The sequence below is a fragment of the Girardinichthys multiradiatus genome, chromosome 1, assembly GCF_021462225.1.
Source record: "Girardinichthys multiradiatus isolate DD_20200921_A chromosome 1, DD_fGirMul_XY1, whole genome shotgun sequence".
NCBI classification, from domain to species: Eukaryota; Metazoa; Chordata; class Actinopteri; order Cyprinodontiformes; family Goodeidae; genus Girardinichthys; species Girardinichthys multiradiatus.
This window is the reverse complement of record NC_061794.1, coordinates 35798101-35822234: the sequence shown is the minus strand read 5'-3', so window position 1 is coordinate 35822234 and position 24134 is coordinate 35798101. Positions and strand designations below refer to the sequence as shown.

The window sequence follows — 24134 nt, the reverse complement described above, 5'->3', positions numbered from 1 at the left end:
AAGAGATGTACTAATCAATTGAACCAATTTTTCCGTCATGAGTTCAGTGTTTTTTTTCTTTGTTTTTTTTTTTTTGACTGTTCATAAAATGCATCGCAAATAAGTACCCGAACTGTTATAGGTCTATAAAAACGTCGACCAGCACCGTGTAGTTTGACTTTTTTTGATTTGAATAAAAACGAGATAAACGTTAGGTATGGATTATTTCATGTATAAATGTGAAAACCTTTTAAGATCTCAATTTCCTTTTGACATATAAAACAAAAAAATCGGAATCAATTAAAATCGGTATCAGCAGGTCAGACGTAAAGAAGACCTGTAATTGGTATTAGCCAGAACAAAACCTGATCGGTGCATTCTAATGATTATTATTTAAAGGTTGCGCAACTACGATACACACAAAATTATATAAACATAAATAAATTGATTTAGCAAATCACTGAAACATGTGCTTTCCTATCTTATTAACTGGAAACAAATGCCATGTAAAATTCAGAATTGAGAAAATGCATTCAGAAATGTGGAAACATCAGAGACAGATAAAAACATTGGAAATAAAATCAAATTCTGGAAGTCCAAAACACTTGCAGCAATTTAAATAAAGTACCAAAAGATTAATGAATACAAATAAAATGTACATGTTAATCACAAGGGCAGCCAGTCCTGCACCCCCCTCCCCCCCACCTAACCCCAGCCACACCGCAGATCCGAATCAATCAAACCTTGATTACTTTGAAATACTCAAAAGTAGTTTTCAGATTTCAGTTTGTTGAAGCAGATGTTTCCTGTTTATTCTGTGCCTTATTTTGCAATCATTTAATTGCTTTTTATTGTTGTTCATGTTGTGTCAGTCTGCACGGTTGCTTATATTTATGCAGACTTGCCAAGACAAGAAAGCAGGAGAAAAACCACAATGAGACGGAGATTAAGTATTTCTTCTAGTTTGCTTTTGTTGGAATGAAGCTGCTTGCCTTTGATCTTTAGACAGCATCATTTGTGTGAACAGTTATGTTTCATAGGTAATCCTGGGGGTAATCATACCGAGAATACCGGGTGGTATTTGTCACGGTCTAGACAAGTATTTGACACCAGCCTGCAAGACACGCACACACACACACACACACACACACACACACACACACACACACACACGGTGGAGTCTCTGTCTGTCAGACACTGCAGCTACAGTGATGTCCTGCTCTCTCATCTTGTGAGAATTCATTCAGACCAGACAGACCCAGCCACCTTAAAGGAACAAGAAAAGACACAGTGTAAAACCTTCAGCTCTCTGATCCTCTTTCCTTTCCTTTTTCGTTCCACCCCCTCTCACAGGTTTTCATCACTTAATTTTCCCACAATACAAATGCCGAGCAAAGCTTCCAGCGTATTTGCATGCAAAGACACATCATGGTTTGTGTGTGAGTAGTTGATTGTGGTCAGTGATGTTTTGCACTCACAAAAAGACATCTCTCGGGCGGTCGACAAGGCAAAAAAAAAAAAGAGAGAAAGGGGGTGGGTGACTATTTTGCATCCTGGGTGGTCTGCCCCCACTTGTGGGAAAACTCAATATTTACATTTTGCAATTAGAACTACTTTTTTCTCACTTTATTCTCCACAACATCGATTACACACTTCCTTGTAGCATGGAATGCTGCTTGGGAGCAGGCAGGGCTGTAATGGCATGCACCTGTTTGTTGGTCACCAAGTGAAATGCTCCGGCCGACCCACTTGATCGACTGCTCCTACAGTTCCTGTTTATCGTGCAAAGTGTTTTTTTTTTTTTTTTTGCTGTGGCTCTGAAGCCATTTATGAGCATGTTTTGAGCCTAACTGAAAATAAATATTGTGTTTTGATGTTGATGACAACTCTGGGATACTAAAAAAGTCAGCAAAAATGGAAGTGGTTTAAATAAAAGAGAGATGAACAATAGCTGAATTTAAAAAAAGTTTAATTTGTCAGTTGAGTATTTATTTACTGCAGATGTTGTCTTTCATCAAAGTCAGTCTAATCATGGTACTGTTTCTGGCATCGGCCATTACTCAAAGAAAAAAAATGGAGAGCAGGGCGAGAGGTAGGGAAGATTTGAGGATATGGTGGAGAGAATGACAAAGAAGGGGAAAAATGAGAGAAGGGGAGATTAAATGCACAGAGAGAAGGGAGCTACAAGTGAGCAAAGAAAAAAGAGAGCTGTACACGTCATGGCAAATCACTTTCCCCTCGAAAGGAGTCAGGATCTCTTGCGGTGGCACCAAGGCAACGGTTGGTGTGGGGCTGACATGCTGCTGTGGCTGGCTGTGTTAGTGTAACCTCTGCTCCGGGGCCCTGGGGGTCTAAAGATGCGGAGCTGCCGGAGTGGGGTGCAAGGCCACATGCGGGCCCTGACATATTGTGGGAACTGAGCAGCCTTAGCAATATGAGGCCCAAGTAACAGGGAGGCTTACCTTGAGATGCTATCTGAATCTCCTCAAACCGAGTACGAGGGAAGGGAAGAACTTCCCCAACACTCACTCATTTCTCTTCTCTTGCTTTGTTTGCTTTGTCTTTGCTTACTCTCTTTTGCACTTAATGAAGGAGATGTACCTTTTCTTAGTCAAACGCAAGCAATAACTGCATTACACACGCTGTGTCAGGGAGCTCCCTGTCGGCCAGCAGAATAATTGTATTGCAACCAAAAACGATTAGCATGGCTTGCTTTTACCCTCTTTCTCCATTGAGATTCATACTTTTGTATCTTCTGAGATGGCTAGATGTTAGGCAGGTCTGTGTAAGAGTGCCAGCATCTGTGTACAGTGGCATTTCCAATATTTTGACAAAGTTGCAAATTGGTTTCTGGTACCAAGGTTTACTAAGGTTCCAAAAAGTACATAAAATCTTTTTAAAATTGCAATTTTTTACTGTTCCTTTCGAAAAGCACGTCAAACACACTCCTTCTCTGTGTGGGATCATAGAAATCTAATGACCTAAAGCAAGATATCAAAATAGGAATTTGGGTTCTGGACTGGTTCATCCTTGGGTACATTTTTTGAATGACTGAAGGTGCAGTGCTCCTCTCTTCAAAGAAATGTATTCAAGCATAAACAACATAGGAATGTCCAACAATCATACGGATTACGAAGGCGGTGTTTTTTTTTCTGTCCCAACAACAGACAAGTTTTGTGCTAAATGTTGTAAGGAAAAGCCCAGTAGCATGTCCATTAACCTGAGTCCTGTACAGACATGGGCTTAAAGGTCATTGGGCAAGCAAGAAACCAATACTTCAAAAGCAACATAAAAAGTGATCCGATGAAGGGATTTGATGAAACTAAAATTTAAGTGTTTGGCAATAGTGACCATCCCATCAATACATCAATACATTTGGAAAAAGAAGAGGGAAGCTTGCAAACCTGAGAACACCATCTCATGAAGAAGAAATGTATCAAGCAGAAATTGGTCTTCCAAATGCACATTGACCCTCAGCATACTTCCTGGTATAGAATGTGACCTAAAGACAACAAAGTTGATATTTTGAGGTGACATTCACAATGCCCTGATCTAAGTCAGAGAAAATTTGTGAGCAGAGCATGAAAATGTGTGCAAGAGCAAGATGGAAAAATAAACCTGACTCAGGTACGCCAGTTATGTCAAGAGGAAAGGGCTAAAATTTCAACAGATTTATTGTTTTTTGTGTGAAGCTTGTGTAATGATACCCAAAATGTTTCAGATAGGTTCTAACTGCAGTTCTGCCAAATTCTACATTTATGTAAACTCATGAATATGAGGAATGTTAAAATAGATTCTAAAAAAAAAAACCTCTGTCATTATTCTAGCATTTACAATAGAAATAGAAATAATTTTGGTAAGACTGGTACCGATCTAGGGTCAGGAAAAGGGTGGCTAATATCTTTGCAAACCCCACACATCCTGGACACAAGCTGTTTAGACTTTTACCTTCAGGTTGGCGCTATAGAGTATTTACAAAAGCCAGTTGCCAGACTGTTACTTTCTTCTGCTGCCCAGATCAATACCATGCATATTTGCGCTAATTCAACCTTGTTTCGTTTGTAAAAACACTGTGTATTTACATATTTACAAGAAAGAAAAAACTAAAATATTTTCATTGAGGGCAAAGCAGAACCAAAGTCAAGTTCCATGTTTGTAAGCGCAGACTTGGCAAATAAGCCAAAGGGGTTGCTGTTTTGAAACCACAACTGTGTCATAGCTCGAGAACTTCAACTGGCCCATGCATGACTTTCATGACGTCATATAATCTCCCCCTGAAAAGACTTCTCATAATTTTTTTTCTAATTTGGCACACTACAAGGTTGATACCTTGTGAAACCCATGGGTGCTGACTGTCAGAACAAGGACTGTAAACTCTGCTCATTTATAAAGCTTTGAATTTGCAATATCTTTTAATCTTTGAGTGATTGCAAGAACCTTTTGACAGATAGATATGTATGTATCCTCCCTCTCGCTGTTTGACAGTGGGGAAAAGGGTCTGTCCTCATTTGACACTATTCTGAGTAAAGCTGTTTTTGAAAGTGAATCACCTGGTTTCCTTAAAGATGGTCTTTTTTAGAAACCTAGTCTTAGTAAAAGATTATGTACTAAAATACTTTTGTGAAAATCCAAAATTTAAACAACCTTTCAAAAGTATTTATATCCCTTGACTTTTTTAGACTTTGTCACATCGAAACAATAAACTTAAATGTTTTAAATAGAAATTTAATGAAAAAGTGCCACATAATTGGAAGTGGAAAAAATTGGTACATGATTTTAAATTTGTTTCCAAATAAAAATCAGACAAGTAGGGTGTCCATATATATTTAACCTTCTTTTCTCACATACCCCTAAATGAAAACCAGTGCTATCATTTGCCTTCAGATGCCACCTAATTAGTAAGCAGAGTCAACCTCTATTTTTAACCTAATTTAATAATCGTAAACAAACAGTATTCCTGAAGACCAAATGATACACTCGACAGGTTAGGGATGAAGTTGCAGAGAAGATATCTTTCTTATTACCAGCCTGTAAGCTCAGATGGAGGTTTGCCCATTAAACTGCAGTCAGAAACACACAGCAATAACGAATAATTGACAGATATTTGACAATGTCTTTGAAAACAAGGCAAGAAGCACTAACTCATTCAACTTTTAGTGGCAGTTCTACTGACCTAAATCAAACTAAATTTAGGTGGCCTATACACAATTCCTGTCATAAGAGGATTAAAGCACCTAGCAAGACACCTAAACTGAAAGACCTTGCAAAGATAGCATTTATCATAGAAGCAATCAAGAGAACCATGGCAACTCTGGAGGAGCTGCAGAGATCTAGGTGTGAGAATCTGCATACCAAATAACCATAAGTCATGCACTCAACAAATATGGCTTTTATGGAAAACTGGCAAAAAGAAGGCAATTATTAAAAACGTGAGAAGAATTTAGGATGGCATGAAATCTTGGGATGGCGATAATATTGATAAATGTTGAGATGATATCAGTTGTGATTTATGCCTATTTTATTCCATCTCTGTGACCTTTGGCATTTTGGGCAATGTCATATATGTCCAGTGTGTGCATCTGCTGCCACAAAACAATTTTCAGCTGGCTAAATATTACATTAGCATGTAAAAAAGTTAATATACTTTGGAAAATTTTAGTCAAGCATGACTGCACTCCTAACAGTACTTTGCAACCTGATTATTGCACACACTGATATTGCGTTGACAATATATTCGCGAGATATTATGCAACCCTATAAAGATTCCCATTTGTAGTTTGCCACACGCCATTTAGGATAGACAGCAAACATTTGGAAGAAGGTACTCTGGTCAGATGAGGTCAAAATATAACTTGTTGGGCAGATGCTATGTGTAGCAGTCAACACTGCACCACATGACCCTGAATACACATCATGGGACATGGTGGTGGCAGTATCAGACTGGGTGGATGCTTTTCTTTAACAGGAACAGAGTAGTAGGTCAAAGTTGATGAGTAAACAAATGGAGCTAAATACAAAACAATCCTGGAAGAAAACCTGTTCGAGGTTGCAATGGACCTGAGACTGGGGTGGAAGTACACCTTCCAGCAGGACGATCCTACAGATAAAACCATAATTTTAATGGAGTTATTTTTATATAAAAACGTATTCATGCGTTACAATGGCTTAGTTAAAGCCCAGACCTAAATGGAATTAATAATCAGTGGTAAGACTTGAAAATTGATGTTCAATGATGCTCCTGATTGAATCTCACTGAGCTTGAGCTATTTTGCAAAGAATGGGTAGACATTTCAGTCTCCAGATATATAAGGCAGGTGGAGAGCCACGCCAACAGACTCACTGTTGTAATTGCAGCAGTCTACAAAGTATTGACTTAGAGGCCTAAAAACAAATACATACTCCACTTTTCATCTGAAAATCACTTATCCTTAACCTTCTCTTTCAGTTATGTGCTACTTTGGGTTAGTTCGTCATATAAAGTCCCCACAAGATATGTTTAGGTTTGTGCTTGTCATATGAACATGTGAAAAAGTTCAAGGGGTACAAATTCTTTTGTAAGGCATTATCAAATTAAGGTTTACGTTTTAACTTTATGCTCTTTGGGTACTTCATTATCAGCTCACTTAAAATATCCATAGTAAAAATGTTGCCACAGTATATGTTCCAGCGTGTGCCCCGTGGTAATTTGAACAGGTCTGTGAAACTGTTTGTGAAACCACATGAAAAATATCATTCAGAGTTTTTACTCCTGCCAATTGCTGTAGCCTTGAACTGCATAGTGTGTTGTTTCACAAAAAGGGAGAAAAAAGACAGGAGGCTAGAGACTGCCTTCTATCAACATATCCAGTCCAATGCTTTGACATTTGGACACAATTTTAACATCAAAATCACTTTTTATTTCACAGACTGCAGGGTTACTGCTCTGCCCCCAAGCCGTTATTACCTTCAGCAGTGGGATGAATAAAATAGTAACACCTCCCTTAGAAACTGGCTTTGCCTTTTAAAATGAGCAGACTCAAAAGGACCTCTTTGTCCGCCAAGTTGTGTGGTCAAATGAAGAACAGAAGATGTTCTTTAATCAGACTTAGAAGAAAATGCTTCTTTTGTCCTGACTGTGGTGATCTGTCACTTGGAGAGACTGTGACTTGGAGAGACTAAGCATTTTGTGCCTGGACCACTTGTCAAGCCTAAATATTTCTCACCAAGGCTTATTCAAATAGCTTTTAAGTGATATATTTTTTCTTCTAACACATAGTGTCTTAATCTGTTTTTGAGTAGCTGGCATACAGTAGCAGTTTTTCGTGTTGTCATTATGATCAGAGTTTGAAGCAAGTTCCGCCTCGAGGTGGCCTCTGGTCAGTGGGTGGACGTTAGTCCAGTTTCTCTTTGCCACTCAGCAGAAATTAAATGTGAGCATCTAGTCTAGAACTAATGCACTGCAGTAGCTGTAGATATTATTACTGAGAGTGAAGACTTTATTAGTTTTATGTTGGCATTATGAGTTGTGAAAAAATTCAAATCCTGTCGAAAACATGTTCAATAAGTGCATCTGAATGATAGATTCTTTTCTGCAACAATGTGAAATTTTCTGGTTCCAGGAAATTCGACTTTTCCACTCAAGGTCTTGGACTAGGTGCATTAAGAAAGTATTCAGTGCTTTGCTAAAGTTTTAATACATCGTTACCCTCGTACTCATACTCGTACTCGTCGTCTTCTCTTTATCCGGGACCGGGTCGCGGGGGCAGCAGAGACGCCCAAACGTCCCTCTCCCCAGACACCTCCTACCGTTCCTCCGGGGGGAGCCCAAGGCGTTCCCAGGCCAGAGAGACATAGTCCCTCCAGCGTGTCCTGGGCCGTCCCCTGGGCCTCCTCCCGGTGGGATGTGTCCGGAACACCTCCCGAGGAAGGCGTCCAGGAGGCATCCGGTATAGATGCCCGAGCCACCTCAACCGGCTCCTCTCGATGGGGAGGAGCAGCGGCTCTACTCCGAGTCCCTCCCGGATGGCCGAGCTCCTCACCCTATCTCTAAGGGAGTGCCCGGCCACCCTACGGAGGAAGCTCCTTTCCGCCGCTTGTATCCAGGATCTAGTTCTTTCGGTCATGACCCAAAGTTCATGGCCATAGGTGAGGGTAGGAATGTAGACCGACCGGTGAATCGAGAGCTTCGCTTTTCGGCTCAACTCTCTCTTCACCACAACGGACTGGCACAGCGGCCCCATTACTGTGGCAGCCGCACCGATCTGTCTGTCGATCTCCCACTCCATTCTTCCCTCACTCGTGAACAAGACCCCAAGATACTTAAACTCCTCCACTTGAGGCAGGAACTCCCCTCCAACCTGAAGAGGACAAGACACCCTTTTCTGGTCGAGAACCATGGCCTCGGACTTGGAGGAGCTGATCTTCATCCCAGCACTCGGCTGCGAACCGCCCCAGTGCATGCTGTAGGTCTTGGCTAGAGGGGGCCACCAGGACCACGTCATCTGCAAAAAGAAGAGACGAAATCCTCTGGTCCCCAAACCAGACCCCCTCCGGCCCTTGGCTGCGTCTAGAAATCCTGTCCATAAAAGTTATGAACAGGACCGGTGACAAAGGGCAGCCCTGCCGGAGTCCAACATGCACCGGAAACAGGTCCGACTTAGTGCCGGCAATGCGAACCAAACTCCTGCTCCGCTTGTACAGAGATCGGATGGCCCCTAATAAAGGGCTCCCGATTCCATACTCCTGGAGCACCCCCCACAGGGCATCACGAGGGACACAGTCGAATGCTTTCTCCAGGTCCACAAAACACATGTGGACCGGTTGGGCAAACTCCCATGAACCCTCGAGTACCTTGTAGAGGGTATAGAGCTGGTCCAGTGTTCCACGGCCGGGACGACAACCACACTGCTCCTCCTGAAGCCAGGGTTCGACTATCGGCCGGACTCTCCTCTCCAATACCCTGGCATAGGCCTTACCAGGGAGGCTGAGGAGTGTGATCCCCCTGTAGTTGGAACACACCCTCTGGTCACCCTTCTTATGTAGGGGGACCACCACCCCAGTCTGCCAATCCAAAGGCACTGTCCCCGTCCGCCACGCAATGTTGAAGAGGCGTGTCAACCATGACAGCCCCACAACATCCAAAGACTTGAGGTACTCAGGGCAGATCTCATCCAACCCCGAAGCCCTACCACCGCGGAGCTTTTTAACCACCTCGGTGACTTCATCCTGGGTGATGAAAGAGTCCAACCCCGAGTCCCCAGCCTCTATTTCCACCAGGGAGTGCGTGATGGCAGGATTGAGGAGATCCTCGAAGTACTCCTTCCACCGCCCGATAATGTCCTCAGTCGAGGTCAGCAGTCTCCCACCCCCACTATAAACAGTGTTGGCGAAGCACTGCTTCCCCCTCATTAGGCGCCGGACGGTTTGCCAGAATCGCTTCGGGGCCAACCGGTAGTCCTTCTCCATGGCCTCACCGAACACCTCCCAGGTCCGAGTTTTTGCGTCTGCCACCGCCCGGGCCGTGGCACGCTTGGCCCCACGGTACCGGTCAGCCGCCTCAGGAGTCCCACAAGCCAACCACAGCTGATAGGACTCCTTCTTCAGTTTGACAGCATCCCTTACTGCCGGTGTCCACCACCGGGTTCTGGGATTGCCGTCGCGACAGGCACCGCAGACCTTACGGACGCAGCTACGGGCAGCAGCATCGACAATAGATGCGGAGAACATGGTCCACTTGGACTCTATATCTCCAACATCCCTCGGAATCTGGTCAAAGCTCTCCCGGAGGTGAGAGTTGAATACATTCCTGGCCAAGGGCTCCGCCAGACGTTCCCAGCAGACCCTCACTATACGCTTGGGCCTGCCAAGTCTGTCTGGCTTTCTCCTCCCCCAGCGGATCCAACTCACCACCAGGTGGTGATCAGTGGACAGCTCAGCCCCTCTCTTCACCCGAGTGTCCTAAACATGCGGCCGAAGGTCTGATGATACGACAACAAAGTCGATCATTGACCTCCTGCCTAGGGTATCTTGGTGCCAAGTGCACTGATGGATACCCTTATGTTTGAACATTGTGTTCATTATGGACAATCAGTGACTAGCACAGAAGTCCAATAACAAAACACCGCTCGGATTCAGATCGGGGAGGCCATTCCTCCCGATCACACCTCTCCAGGTGTCACTGTCGTTTCCCACGTGGGCGTTGAAGTACCCCAGCAGAATAATGGAGTCCCCAGGAGGGGCACTATCCAGCACCCCCGACAGGGACGCCAAGAAGGCCGGGTACTCCGCACTACCACTCGGCCAGTAGGCTGAAATGGTAGTCAGAGACCTCTCCCCAGCCCGAAGGCGCAGGGGTGCGACCCTCTCATCCACTGGGGTAAACCCCAACACGAGACGGCTGAACTGGGGGCCGACAAGCAAGCCCACCCCAGCCCGCCGCCTCTCCCCGTGGGCCACTCCAGAGTAGAAGAGAGTCCAGCCCCTCTCAAGGAGATGGGTTCTAGAGCCCACGCTGTGCGTGGAGGCGAGCCCGACTATTTCTAGTCGATATCTCTCGACCTCCCGCACAAGCTCAGGCTCCTTGCCCCCCAGCAAGGTGACATTCCACGTCCCTAGAGCCAGCCTAAGCATCCGGGGATCGGGCCGCCGAGGTCTCCACCTTCGTCCGCCGCCCTATCCTCTTTGCACCGGTCCCTCACGGTTCCCCCTGCAGGTGGTGGGCCCACTGGGGGATGGTCTTGCATCTCTCGTTCGGGCTTGGCCCGGGCGGGCCCCGCGAGGAGCAACCCAGCCACCAGGCGCTCTCCGACGAGTCCCGACCCCAGGACTGGCTCCAGGGTGGGAACCCGGCTCCGCCGTACCGTTCGACGTCACGTGCCTCGATTTTGTAGTCGTCATGAGGGGTTCTTGAACCACTCTTTGTCTGACCCGTCACCTAGAGCCTGTTTGCCATGGGAGACCCTACCAGGGGCATTTAAGCCCCAGACAACATAGCCTCTAGGATCATTCAAGCACTCAAACCCCTCCACCACGTTAAGGTGGCGGTTCAAGGAGGGGTACATCGTTACCTTTTCTCTATATTTAATGTTACAGACTCAGATAGAGACTATAAAATAGAGACTATAAAATATACATAAATAGAGACCATTTATGATAAACAAGCGGTAAGTTGTGCATAACTCGTGGAAGAGAAATAATCTATGTTAAATATGTTGGGGTTTCTTTCCAAATAAAAGTCTAAAAAGTGTGGTGTCTATTTGTATTCACTCCCACAGAGGGTAGCAGAGCATCTGTGAACAGGAATCTTCATCACTTGCCACAGATTCTCAATTAGAATTACGTGTGGACTTTGACTGGGCCAGTCTAACACATGAAGCTTTTATCTAAGGACATATGCACACCTTCAATTGGCCTAGTTTGCTTTCACACAGAGTTTTTAGACCAGCCACAACTAAGTCTTGACTGTATGCTAAAGATTATTGTTCTGCTGGAAAGTGAATCTCTGCTCTAGTCTCAAGTCTTTTGCAGCCTCTTACAAGTTTTATTCCAGGATTGCTATGTATTTAGCTCCATCCATCTTCCCATTAACTCTGACCAGCGTCCATGTCCCTGCCAGAAAAAAAACAACATTCCACAGCATGATGGGATGATGTTACCCGCAACATGTATTACTGTGGGGCTGGGTTGTTTATTATGAAGTGCAGTATTAGTTCCTCAGTACATAGTGCTTTGCATGAAGGCCAAGAAGTTAATCTTGGGCTCATATCACTAGAGAACCTTCTTCCACATGTTTGTTGTGTTCCCTACATGGCTTGTTGCACACTGCAAGGAAACCTGCTATTGCTTTCTTTTAACAATGGATTTCTTATTTCTACTCATCTCTAATGGTCAGTTTTGCTTAGTGAAAGTCTAAGAGTTTTACTGTCTTAAGATTTTTTTACCTGAGCTTCTGATCTCTTCAGCTCCTCCAGAGTGACTGCGGGCTTCTTGGCTGCTTCTCTCATTTCTGCTCTCCATGTTTGACTAGTTGAGGCATTCATGTCTCTGTGTTTGCAGTTGTGCCATTTACTTTCTTTTTTCAGGTGATTGATTGAACAGTGGTCTGTGAGGTGTTCAATTCTTGGGATATTGTTTTAGAACTTAACCATCTTTATAATGCTGTTAGCTCACTAATGTTCTCTGAAACCTTCACAGAACAGCTGGATTTATACTGAGATTAGACACCACGGTATCTTTACTATTCATTAATTATGTGAGTTCTCAAGGCAATAGGTTACACTGGATCGTATTTCTGGGAATCAGAATAAAAAGGGCTGAGTACAAATTCTACACTTTTTAGATTTTTATCTGGGAAAAAGGTTTTTTTTTTTTCACCTTACGGTTATGCTTTCATTTGAATTGGTTTATCACATAAACTTTAATACAAATAAGATTTATTGAGGTTTATTTTGTGAGGAAATGTGAAACACTTGAATGAGTATGAATACTTTTCCAAGGGACTGTATTTCACTTGGCTTTTTCTATGTTTATTAAGAATGTTTTAACCTAGTAAAAAAAGTACTTTAATTTTTGGGAATAAAACCATAAACCCATTACATAAATCTTCCCAATGCTTATTTAAAGGGCACTTGGGCTAATGAAAGATAAATAACACACATGCCTTATCTTCATTTTCTCACTTATTTGCATCTGATAAAACACAGTCTTTATTAAAAATGGACTAAACAAATAAAAAGCAATTAACACTTTTGCATCTTCATTGTCACTTTTAGCCTAAATAGATTTGTTTTCTATACATCACCCAATAGATGTTTAGGAATGTGAAAAAGATTCTTTACAGAACTTATGTGAAAAACGCTGTAACAATCCAGATGCTTTTGTAATAGATTTGTTATATAGCCTCCCACAGCCAGCAACACACATGTAGCACCAAACCATGACACGTCCACAATCATGCTTGACTGTGGGCAAGACACACTTGTCTTTGTACTCCTCACCTGGTTGCCACCACACACACATGACAATGTCTTACCACAGGACATGGTTCCAGTAATCCATGTCCATAGTCTGCTTGTCTTCAGCAGACTATTTGTGGGCTTTCTTGTGCATCATCTTTAGAAGAAGGTTCCTTCTGGGATGACAGCTATTCAGACCAACTTGATGCAGCGTACCCCAGTCCTGTTAAACTTTGGTTACATTTATGGTATTGGCCAGCGTGCTGTGGCTCAGTTTTAAGGTGTTGGCAATCTTCTTATAGGCCATAATTAATATGTCAATTATAAACCTTTTGTCATTTAAAATTTTAAGTTGATATATAAAACTGCATACCAAATACAGTTTGCTAAATAGTTTAATATTTATCCTGAATTCCTCAATCCCCAGAGTAATAATCTGAATATATCCATGCATGTTCATTTTCTCCAATTGTATTTACACGGCCCTGTGTTTGCTTTACCAAAGATATTAAAACGTGTTTCTTTTTCCTTTATGATATGCATTGTTGTTATTCGCCTATTTCAATTTCCTGTAGCTTTCAATCCCTGTCAGATGTGACATTCCCAGATCCAAGTCCCAACCTTTTGGACATGCAATAATCCCCAAAATAACCTATGTAAAGTCTCTTCTGTCCACTGTAACAGCTTGTTATCTACACACACATACACATTTTATGTCAGCCCACTGCCAAACAAAACCATAACCTGTGGACACAGCAGAGTCCCTGCTGATAACCCTGGGGAACCTATCAGCTGTTGAAAGCTTCTGTCACGGTACCTTTCCTCCCTTCCTTTAACAGTAAATCACTTTATCAGCAGCTGGTGAGACCTTTGTGACCGCTATTTGTCACTTCATTTGGAATAGTTGCAGAGCTGTCAAAACTGCAGATTTCAGGTACAGCTTTCAAGAGAACATATCTACAACAGCTTTGTAACCAGTGTCCATTGGTTAAGAAAACCATCAAGACTTTATTGTTACGAGCACAAAACGCAGAGCAGGCAAAGATGCTTTAATCTAAACAATGTGGTCCAAAGGATGGTTCTTGTAATGTGGCATTGTGTTATACTGTCCATTGCCTTCGTTTCATATACAGATGCATGGTAGCGTGCTGACAGCATCCTCGTTGATATCGAGGTGAGGATGGAGTCAATATTGATGGCACTCTGACTGTTCTCCAGTCTTAAACTCACAGATAGATAGATCCCCCTCAGTGTGCTGAAGACTCTGTGATAGACCTTAAAGCCCCTCAGCCAAATGCACAAGATCTTGGATTATGAATCTCTTCAGGGGTCGCATCACAGAGTTTTCATTTGTTTTTGTGTTTTATGACTTGCTGATTGGGTTACTGTGGAGAAGATCTCAGATGTTTCTCCATCCATCCTTCCCTCCTTTGCCCTCCCATTTATTCTTCTCTGTGACCTTTGGGCAGAATAATGGGGCTGCGTCTGTCTTTGAGAGTTCTGTGGGGTCAGGGAGGGGCGTCATTATTAGGCCAGTCTGCGTTGGTCAGCCTTGTTGGAAAGGGGGGTTGGGGGCTGGAGAAAGAGCCTTGTTTACAGACTGTGCGTGTTTACATTCCTAATGGTGAGCGCCAGTTTTAGAGACTGCTGGAAGTGAAAGGAAATGCTCTTATTCTGCTTAGTAATGGAAAAATCCAGCCCCAATACATCATGGAATCCAGATGAAAAAAGCCAAGTTATTTATTTGGTGGGTTCTGGCCTGTGCATTGTGGGCAGAAAGAGGAATGACTTCACTGATGAATCTGACACTTGCTAGATGGACATGGGAAAAACAATGCAGTATTTAGTTTTTTAAATTATCATATACGACTAACAAGCGTAGAAATTGTGTAACATACTAAACGGGAAAATACTGGGCTATTCTGTCTTCCAAAACAATCATTATGTATCAAAATTACTTTTGTATTGAGGATGAACTAAATTTGTTAACAATTTGAAGCTCTGCAGGTTTTTCGTCATTCTGGTATAATGATAATTTTTTTATTGAGCAACTGAAATACTGCAAGGATTAAAGGCAGTGCCTTCTAAGATACTCCTACATCTTGAACCTGTCCACATTTTGCATCTTTACAACCACAAATGTCAAAGTATTTCATTCAAGTGTTTTTTTATGGTGTTTAAGTTTTTGGTGATTTTAGTTTTACTTTGTCTTTGATTGATTTGTATTATTTTCTTTATAGTTATGGATGAATGGGGGCTTTACATTCAGGTTCCAACTCTCTGTCTCTTGATTTCTGCATTTTTAATAGAGATGCAAGAAATATTGAATTGCTTTTGCTATTACACTTTTAGTTTATGTAATGTTGCAATATCAAAGGACTGTTTAGATGCTATATTATGTAGGCTTGAATGTTTCAGGTGGCACTATATTAAAACTCTGGTTGCAAATAAACTTTATGTCGACGCTTGGTGACCAAGACCCTAAAGCCCAGGGCTAATTGTCTTGATGAAAAGAAAGAGGGTGGTGGTAAATCACAACGGAAATAGTCATCAGGTGTTGATTTTATTAATAGTTTTTATTTTCTTATTTTTTTATTGATTTTATTCTATTCGTTTTACTGCTGATGTTGTTTTGTCATTGCTTATTTCATGTTTATTTTTTTTACTTTATGGACCCAATCAGCACTTTGGTCAATTTTGGATTTGTGAAGCCCCCTGTAAATTAAAAATAAAGCCTGATTTATTGATTGATTATTTCCTAGTTTCTAATGCCAAGTTCTGTTAACACTTCCTGTTTTTACTCTTTAGGTTATTTTCTGCTATCTTTTTTCTCACACCTACCTTTAGTTTCTGAGTCATCTGTCCGTCAGTGTATATACTGGTTGTTTCTAAGCTGTTTCATTTTAAGAAACTTGTCACATATTTCTCACATCAAGCTCATCTTAAGAGTTTCCAGGTTCTGTCTCAGATTTTTGGGGATTATCTGCTTTCGAAGCACCCTTGGTTTGTTTGACTATTCATGAAAGCATTTTTAGTTTGGTTTGTCATCTGCTGGGATCTGCCTGCATGAGGCCCAGTTTGAGTGCTTGAACTATATATATATCTCACAACACCTGTCAGAAAAATCAGAGGCAAAACTTTGTCAATGAAGCCAACAGACAAGCTGATGATAGGAAGTTTTGTCCAGGTTTCAGATTACAAATTTAACCAAATTACCATTGTTTTTGTATATATGGCTTAGAGGTTTTCAGTAGAAAAATTATTCTATGGTATCAAGACCTTTTATCAAGCAAATTTTAATTAAAATGTTTTATGTGATGTACTTATTGATTATTTATAATTATTAAACAAGCTATTTAACAACAAATAAAAATAGACCTCTCTCAAAACATCTTTTAAATTTTCATGGCCTCAAGCAGCTACATATTTATTCTACAGCTATCATACTAATATAGGTTTCTATAGCCAGCTTTTTTTGGGTGGGTGTTCCCAGGTCAACTGAAGAAAATCTTTTGTTTTTGTACATTTATGTTTTATTTCATTTTATTTAGAGCTGCAGCATTAGTTTATTGTTTAAACAAGCAGCTAAGAAAATCAACTTGCTTAAAAATGTGAAAATAGCACACTGTAATGTTTCAGCTTCTCATAACAGTTGCTTATTGCAGTGCCAACATCTGTGTTGCCTGTTTACAACTGTGACCAATAACCCTTTCTCCCATCAGCCTTATGTGAATATAAACTGGTGTCTGATTTCAGATCTGTAAGTAAAGTGAACCCAAAGGAAATGAAGCTTTTTAAGAGTGAAAGGTTAGTGCGTTGTATCAGTAACGAGCTGTACTTCCAGGTCACTGAGCTCCACCTTTGCAAGTAGCAGTAGTTAATAGTTGCTTTACAGCTTAGACAGACAAGCATTTACTTTATGTGTCCGGAAACAACTAAAAATATCACACCCGTGCTGTAATTACTACTTTGCTGTCTTTATAGTTGGTACTGTATCTGGCCAAAGCAGCCACCAATGAATGTAATTGCTGTGTGCAGACTGGAGAGTGTCATGTCAGTTAGCTCTGCTTGGATATATATATATATATGTTACACAGCTGGACTAAGTGCCACCCCTCCTGCGTATAAAATATGGTTCATGAGACCGCAAGAAATCACTAACAGTTGAGGAGACATGCCAAGAAGTGAGAAAAATCTTTTGTAAGTAACAGAGCAATTTTATGCCTATTAAAGACATTTAGTAGTCAGGTTCATCTACATGAGAAGACTTTTGATAAAGACACCATTAGGTTAGTCTCCTCTGTATGTAGACACTTATTATTACTATATGTTTCATTTAATTACCGTAATAAGTGTTTTCCTTCAGGAGGTGGTCTGGAGGTCTGTGAGTCATAGTCTATTAAAGCCACACATGCTAAAGGAAACGCACCAGATGCCTGGTCCATCAAAATCACAGAATGGCTACTATTCAGTCAGAGCTCGAGCTACTTAGAGAAATGTTTTGTATTATTCTGGTGTTTTCCTGTACATAGTTGTCTCCATCTGGTCCATTCAGAGGACTATGAAATGTTTATGGGTGTGCTGACAGATTGAAGAAGCTGGCACAAAGATTCAGTGTATGCTTCTGTGAACTGCTTGGCATAATTGACACAATAATACAGATCCGGTATATCCAGCAGCAGCCACAGGTAAAGATGTGTACAGACTCATATTTACTGTTTGCTTGCTGAGTTCACCAGTTTTTTTAAATTTAAAATTACCCTGGTATTTCAAAGAGTTAAGATGCCCTCTAATGAGGTTCCCTGGGCCTTTAGAAAAGAAGCAGGCCCAGAGCATCCCTAAAAGCTGAATGTTAGTCTCATCTAACCATACCAAACAGTTCCAGTTAGTTTTAGTAGTGTTTAGCAAACTCTACACATTTACATTCTTTACATTTCCAGACACCTGTTTGGCATGTTGATCGTGTCTAATGGTTGAACTGTAGATATCAACAGGTTTAAGTGAGAAAGTTTTCTTTTAGCCATTTCCTGGCCTCTAAAGCATAACAGTTTTCTGGATAACTTGAATAACATGTTCTCTTGTCTTTCCCATTTTCAACAGTAGCCAAGCGGGAATGTGCCTCTGTGTTATGTCATATTTATTTGCCAGGGAAACAAGAACGTTTAATTTCTAATTAAAAGTGTCTCCACATTCTGATTAACTTTATACAGGAAAGTATTGAGTCTAAAATTTTCCAAGATTATCGGTCATTGTGGGAGGGAACTGTATCAGTATCTGTGACGATAGACCTGATAGGTTTTACACTGGACTTGTTATGACCCAACCAAAAGGCCACAACTAAAAGAAACTTCATTCAATTATTTATTCCCAATGGCAACTGAAGCCTGCTTACTTTTTATATAAAGGTACAAGTTAATGCATTCATAGCATCTTTTAGCAGGTTGACATGTCCTGAATCTCATCTTGCATGCCCCTGTGCATACCCCCGTTGTCTTTGGATTATTCTGAGGCTCAGTGGTCCAAGTAGGGAGGGACCCAGGCCGTCTGAAGTTTTGATCACAGTATTTGAAAGCCCAGGACCAGTCAGTGGTTATGACGCCTAAACGTTTTAGAGTGTGTGAAGGATGAGTGTAAATATCCCGAATGGAAGCGGTGGATATTTTTATTCAAAAGCTTTTAGAGGCTTGCTGGACGGCCAACAGTGTGTCCCTTCATTAGCTTGGAGGGAAATATGGGCAGTAGCTCTGGTGAGATGCTAAATCTTGTCTCATGTTGACATCTGCATTTCATCTAAATCTTTTTTTTTTCTTTGTGGTTGGAGGTTGGCCAGTGTGCTGCCCTGAATGACCTAAAAATGCCCCGGTGTGCTCTAACAGGGTCCTCTCATATCCACGTTTTAACAAAAAGATTGAGACTGCTTTATAGGGTGATGGGGTGAAAAATCTTGTGGAAGCATTCTAAACAAATCTCATCAATAAATAGAATATATGAATATTTAAAGTACATATGCACAGATGAGTTTTTCATTGTCTTTTATAAGATTAAAAGCACCTAGAAGGAATGAAAAACTGGAAGTCTCCTGTGTTACCTTGAAAAACAGCAACAGTAATAACCGTTTTCAAAGCTTTTTCCAGTTTTTTCTATGATTAACATTCAAAACCTTTTTTTTTCAAGCCCTAATTATTCATCTTTGGTGATGTGCTGAATCACACTGTGTCTGAGTTATAGTGAAGTATTTTCACTCTATGAGAGTCTGGGGAACTTGATTCAATTAGGCAAGGAGTGCTGAAAATTTTCATACATTCTTTCGGTTTGATTTACTTCTGCACTGCCCTTTGGAAAGCAGACCAAACGGCTTGGACAACATCATGCAGTTATAACAGCTTCTCGTTTAGGGTGCCATCATAAGAAGCTGCCCAGTATGAGCAGCAGGCGAGACAGAAACCTATTTTGTATGCTGTACCTGAGACAAATGCAGCAGTAACCAAAAAGCTGGAGAGCAAGAGACTATGACTTAGTATGACCTCTCTAACAGAGCGAGGTAATCCTAGTGTTTATATGTTGTCAGATCACATAAATGAATCACTTCTCTTCCTCCCTTTGGTTCACTTTCTCTCTCTGTGCTAGATAGTACATTTGCTTTCCCAGGGTAAGCAAACTGCCCCAGGGCTAGCTTGCAAGTGAACCGAGACCTTCATGCGGGTCAGAGTTAATTTGTTTGGCCCGCACCAGAATTCAGTTGCGCTTTCAAGCCTTTAAAAACAAAGTGGACTTTCTGAAGAAATTAACTCTGGTTCGTTTAAAGCAGAACAAAGAGCTCTGGTGTGAAACCACCCGAAAACAAAGACAAAACGGTTACATGGGGATTTTTTCAGGTGTTTTTAGCATCTTATTTAACAATTAGTAGAGATAGCATTAGGACCTGTGAGCTTGCTGTTAGTCTTACCAACTTCTTACCAAAAAAGGTAGCTTTTATCTGCCCTAAAAGTTCCTAGAGATTTTTAAATGTGGTCATCAGTTGAAAAGTAACACTCTAGCAGAGTTACTTAGGATTTTATTATTATTATTATCATTTTAATGCATATATATATATATATTTTGTTTAGTTCTTGAATCTTAATTTGTTTTTTAACCATCTGGTCCACATAAACGTCTACAGTAACAACATTTTAGCCAGTGGCAGCTTTAAGCATGTGCAATATAGTTGCAGTATGCACCTAGACAGGTGAACATTTCTTGTTCTGACTGCAGCTGGAACCGACTGCTATATGAGGACTGGGCCACATGTGAATACTTTGGGACAATAGTTATATACTTTATTTTAAAAGTGCCTAATAACAACAGAAGAGTTACTAGAGATTTTGCTAGTTGCTTTTTTGAAAACAATTTGCTAGAGGGGTCTGAATACTTAATAAATATAGCAACGAAATTGGCAGCACTTCGCATGACCTGTTAGTACATAAATATGTTACATTTACTTACTTGTGAAATTTAGAGATTTGTGTTTCCAGTTGGCCAATCATTAGTCAGGATTGTTCAAGCTGAAAGCCAAGCAATTACTCTGTACATTTCACCTATATCTCAATGTTCTGAAATGTAAGAATATGCGGATTTTCTTAGTTTTGTAAGAAATAATTTGCTTGCCGAAATGTTTGCTAAATAGAAACTATTTTATAACAGGGTATTTATCACCTTAGTAATTGTCCCAAACATGGAACATTAAAATATTCAGAAAATATTTATTTATTTATTAGATTTTCAGATTTATTGACCTTTTTTCTATTTGAATTTTTCTGATGTCAAGAATTATTGACCTTTCTAGATATGATCCCTGGCTTTACAACTTTGCGGTATGGTTGTTGTAGAAAACACACTGTGATGATGGTGGTGCTGCTCTGCTCCTTAAGTATTACTTAAACCTTAACTCCATCTTGCTCAACCGCAACCTGAACTGTAGTGTAAGTGTGGTTTAAAGATAGATGATTACAATACTTTTCTCTGTAATTATACCCAGTTTGACAAACACTGTGATCATAGGAACACTCTTTGAGGTATTGAACTCAGTAGTCTTCCTCTTCTACCACAAAGGAGATGAAAATGAATCTGAAATGGACCTCATGAAAAAATGTGTTTTAATTTTATTTTCATTCACTTATCTGTTTTTCTAACAATTTGTATTGCTCTTGTAAAGAGCATCAGTCATTCTAGTGCTTTAGACAAAAAAAAAAAAGAAACTGATTGCAGGCACTATACATTCAGCTACAATGTTCAGGTCTCCAGTCTATTTTTGTATCTAAAGCATGGTTGAGGGGTCGAAAGGGGTGCAGATTTGGGGCAAAGCAAACAGTGAGGGTCTCAAAACTCCAAGTAAACATTATCCTGTATATGAACTGCACACCTTTGGGCCTGCAACTCTCCCATACACTCACACTTGTGCTCCAACCTCTCCAGTCTTGTTCCTGCTCACACCACCTTCAGCCAGCCCAGTTAAATGCATTGCTTATCCTGGGGCCTTCTCATAAATCAGGGAGGAAACACACCTCTGACAAGGTCTCACCTCCACAGCCAGCAGCCCTCATTGGCACCTCTGACTCAAAAGTGAGGCCTGCTTTCAAGAAAAAAAGAAAGAATAGGTTTTCACAGAAATGTTCCTATTTATTAAACCAAAGATATTAACAAAAATGTGTTCTATAGCAGAAGAAAAGTTACCATACCCCCTAACAGCTGGTGTAGCCCCCTTTGGTTGAAACAACTTCTGTGAGATGCTTCTTGTAGCCATCTCTGGCATTGGTCTGAGGAAAGACTGTCCCAGTCTTCACTTTCAGTTGTTAGATATGTGAAGGGTTTCTTTCTTGAATAGCCTGTTTCATCCCACAGCATCTTAATTAGATTAAGATCTGGGCGCTTGCTCTGCCTGGGACTTTCCAGTTCTTACTTCTCAGCCAGTCCTTGGTGGATTTACTGGTATTTTTGGGTCATTGTCATCTTTCAAGGTCCAGTTCTGCTTAAGGTTTTTTTTTTTTTTACACATGGCCTCCTGTTTTCCTCAGATTCCTCTGATATGTAGTAGAATTCATTGTGGATTCTCCAATGGTGAGATGGAGAGGTCCTGCTAAAGCAAAGCATCCACAAACCATGACACTTTCAACTCCATGCTTAACAGTGGGTATTGGGTTAATATCTTGGAATGCTGTACTTGGTTTATGTCATACATACAACAACATTGCATTTTAGATTCATCTGTCCAAATAACAATATTGTAGAAATCCTGGTCTTTGTCTGCACTTGCACTTACTTGGATGGCTAAAACGTGGGCCGTCCAAAAAAAACATTTTTGTTGTTCAACTATTTACATTTCTCAGTAATGTTAAAATTGCTGTTGTTAAAAAGTACGTACAAAAACCCCCAAAAAAACCAAACAGGCTGGCATACGATGTCCTAATTATTATGACAAAACCCAAACCTTCTGCCGTCTGTCATCAATCTGCTTTAATAAGTAAAAAGATGTGACAATACGTTCAGGGGTTTAGAAGTGTAACAGCAAATTCTAAAGCTGTTTTAAGCAAGGAGTAGAGCGTGTCTAAATCACTTCCAGACTAAATGTTTTTCATTATTCTACGACTTCCTCTCATCCATCCAACAAAATCATTAAATTCAATATTCCAAGGATGTCAGTGGGTTTAAACAAAGACTCGCACCATTTGTGGCTTTAATATGTACAAGTGCCTGAACCAGAGGAGTATTTCAAGAGCAGCAAAATTCAAAATGACACTTACCCTGGAGGAAAGTCTTTAAACATCTGAGCCATTGCCTAACATGTCTTTCTACTTTAGTTGTTTTGACGTTGTTTATCCATCCTTGTCTGAAAGCGCCAACTTCATTCTCTGCTGCTTCAGCTTGTTTCCAACAAATATGTTTCCTCAACACAAAAGAATAAAACTCTCAATGAAAAACACAATCTTTTCATCTCAGAACATGAGTCAATTACCAAACAGCATTACTGAACACATTGTACTCAGAGGATCATCCCCTGGACTGGAGCAAAAGCTGGATTGGTTCTGACATGTTTATTTCCATGGCAAAGCCTTTTTGGCTTTCCAGCAGTACCAGCACATGTAGCCTTTGTTGTCCATGTGTCTGCTGGATGGCTCCCAGTTGCCTTTATGGCTTGATTTTTAAACAGTGCTCTGACAGACTTGGATTATTCTAGTTTATGGGGCCAGCATTTCTTCAGTTGTATTTATTTAATTTTGCTCGACTCAAATTAAAGACAGCGGGAGAGTGTGAGTCATTTAACCTTTTATCAAAGGTGTTTTATCACAAATGAGGGTACTCGGAACCTATTTAACATTGGTTTGACCCATCAGTTGTTTACACTTTTCCACAATAGTGTAATTATTTGAGCTTACATCTTAAAAATACCTCATAGATTAAAAAACGGATGTTAAACTCACCCCTTCTTTGCAAAGTGTCAAATAACTGTTTTTCCTTGTCATTGTGCTCAGTAAAATGTTTGGAAATGTTTGGAAATCTTTAAAACTTCCATTTTGGGCAGACGATCACTAGTGCACATCAGCAGTTGTCTTTCATTCCTCATCATTAACCTCAAAAAAGTGAGTGACCAGAATGATCTCAGCACTGGCAGCTTATAAAGGATTGGTGAAGAAACGCTTCAAATTACCATACCTATGAAAACTGCCTTATTGCCACGTGTCTGGCATTTATTGTGGATGCTACAGATGAAGGCATTGTTGCAGAAGACTGAATTGCAACCAAGCAGTAGAAGTGGCCATGCAGAGTCTTTCTCAAAAGTCCCAGCAAACCACAGAGCAGGTATAGTTAATTTAAAGATAAACACAAGCCAAAAGCTGTAACATTGCATACAACACCGATGGTACAAGTGGGATGGAGTTCAGCAGATGTGGAGCTTTGTATTGAAGATCTATTCAGTTGGATTCAGTTTATAAAATAGTAAAATGTTATTTTTGTAACGAAATCCAGCCATTGAGTTGTTAACTTTGCTGCAATTTGCCATAGCGAGAATCCATTTGGCAACAGTGGAATGGAATGAATCCATTTCAACAGGAAGACATCTCCAGCAGAACCAGGCTCAGTGTGAGAGGCCACATGCAAAAACTGGCTGGGGGTTGAGAAGACGGACAGCGCAGAGGCCCTGAGCCAGGGGCTATGTTAAGAAAAACAGGTAGAGAAAGTCTGAGTCAG

General features: G+C 40.9%; 1 protein-coding gene across 2 annotated transcripts in view; it reads left to right on the top strand.

Annotated features, from left to right (window-relative positions):
- scube3 (signal peptide, CUB domain, EGF-like 3) overlaps window positions 1–24134 on the top strand; it is a 172145-nt gene that overhangs the window by 757 nt on the left and 147254 nt on the right. The window lies entirely within an intron of this gene.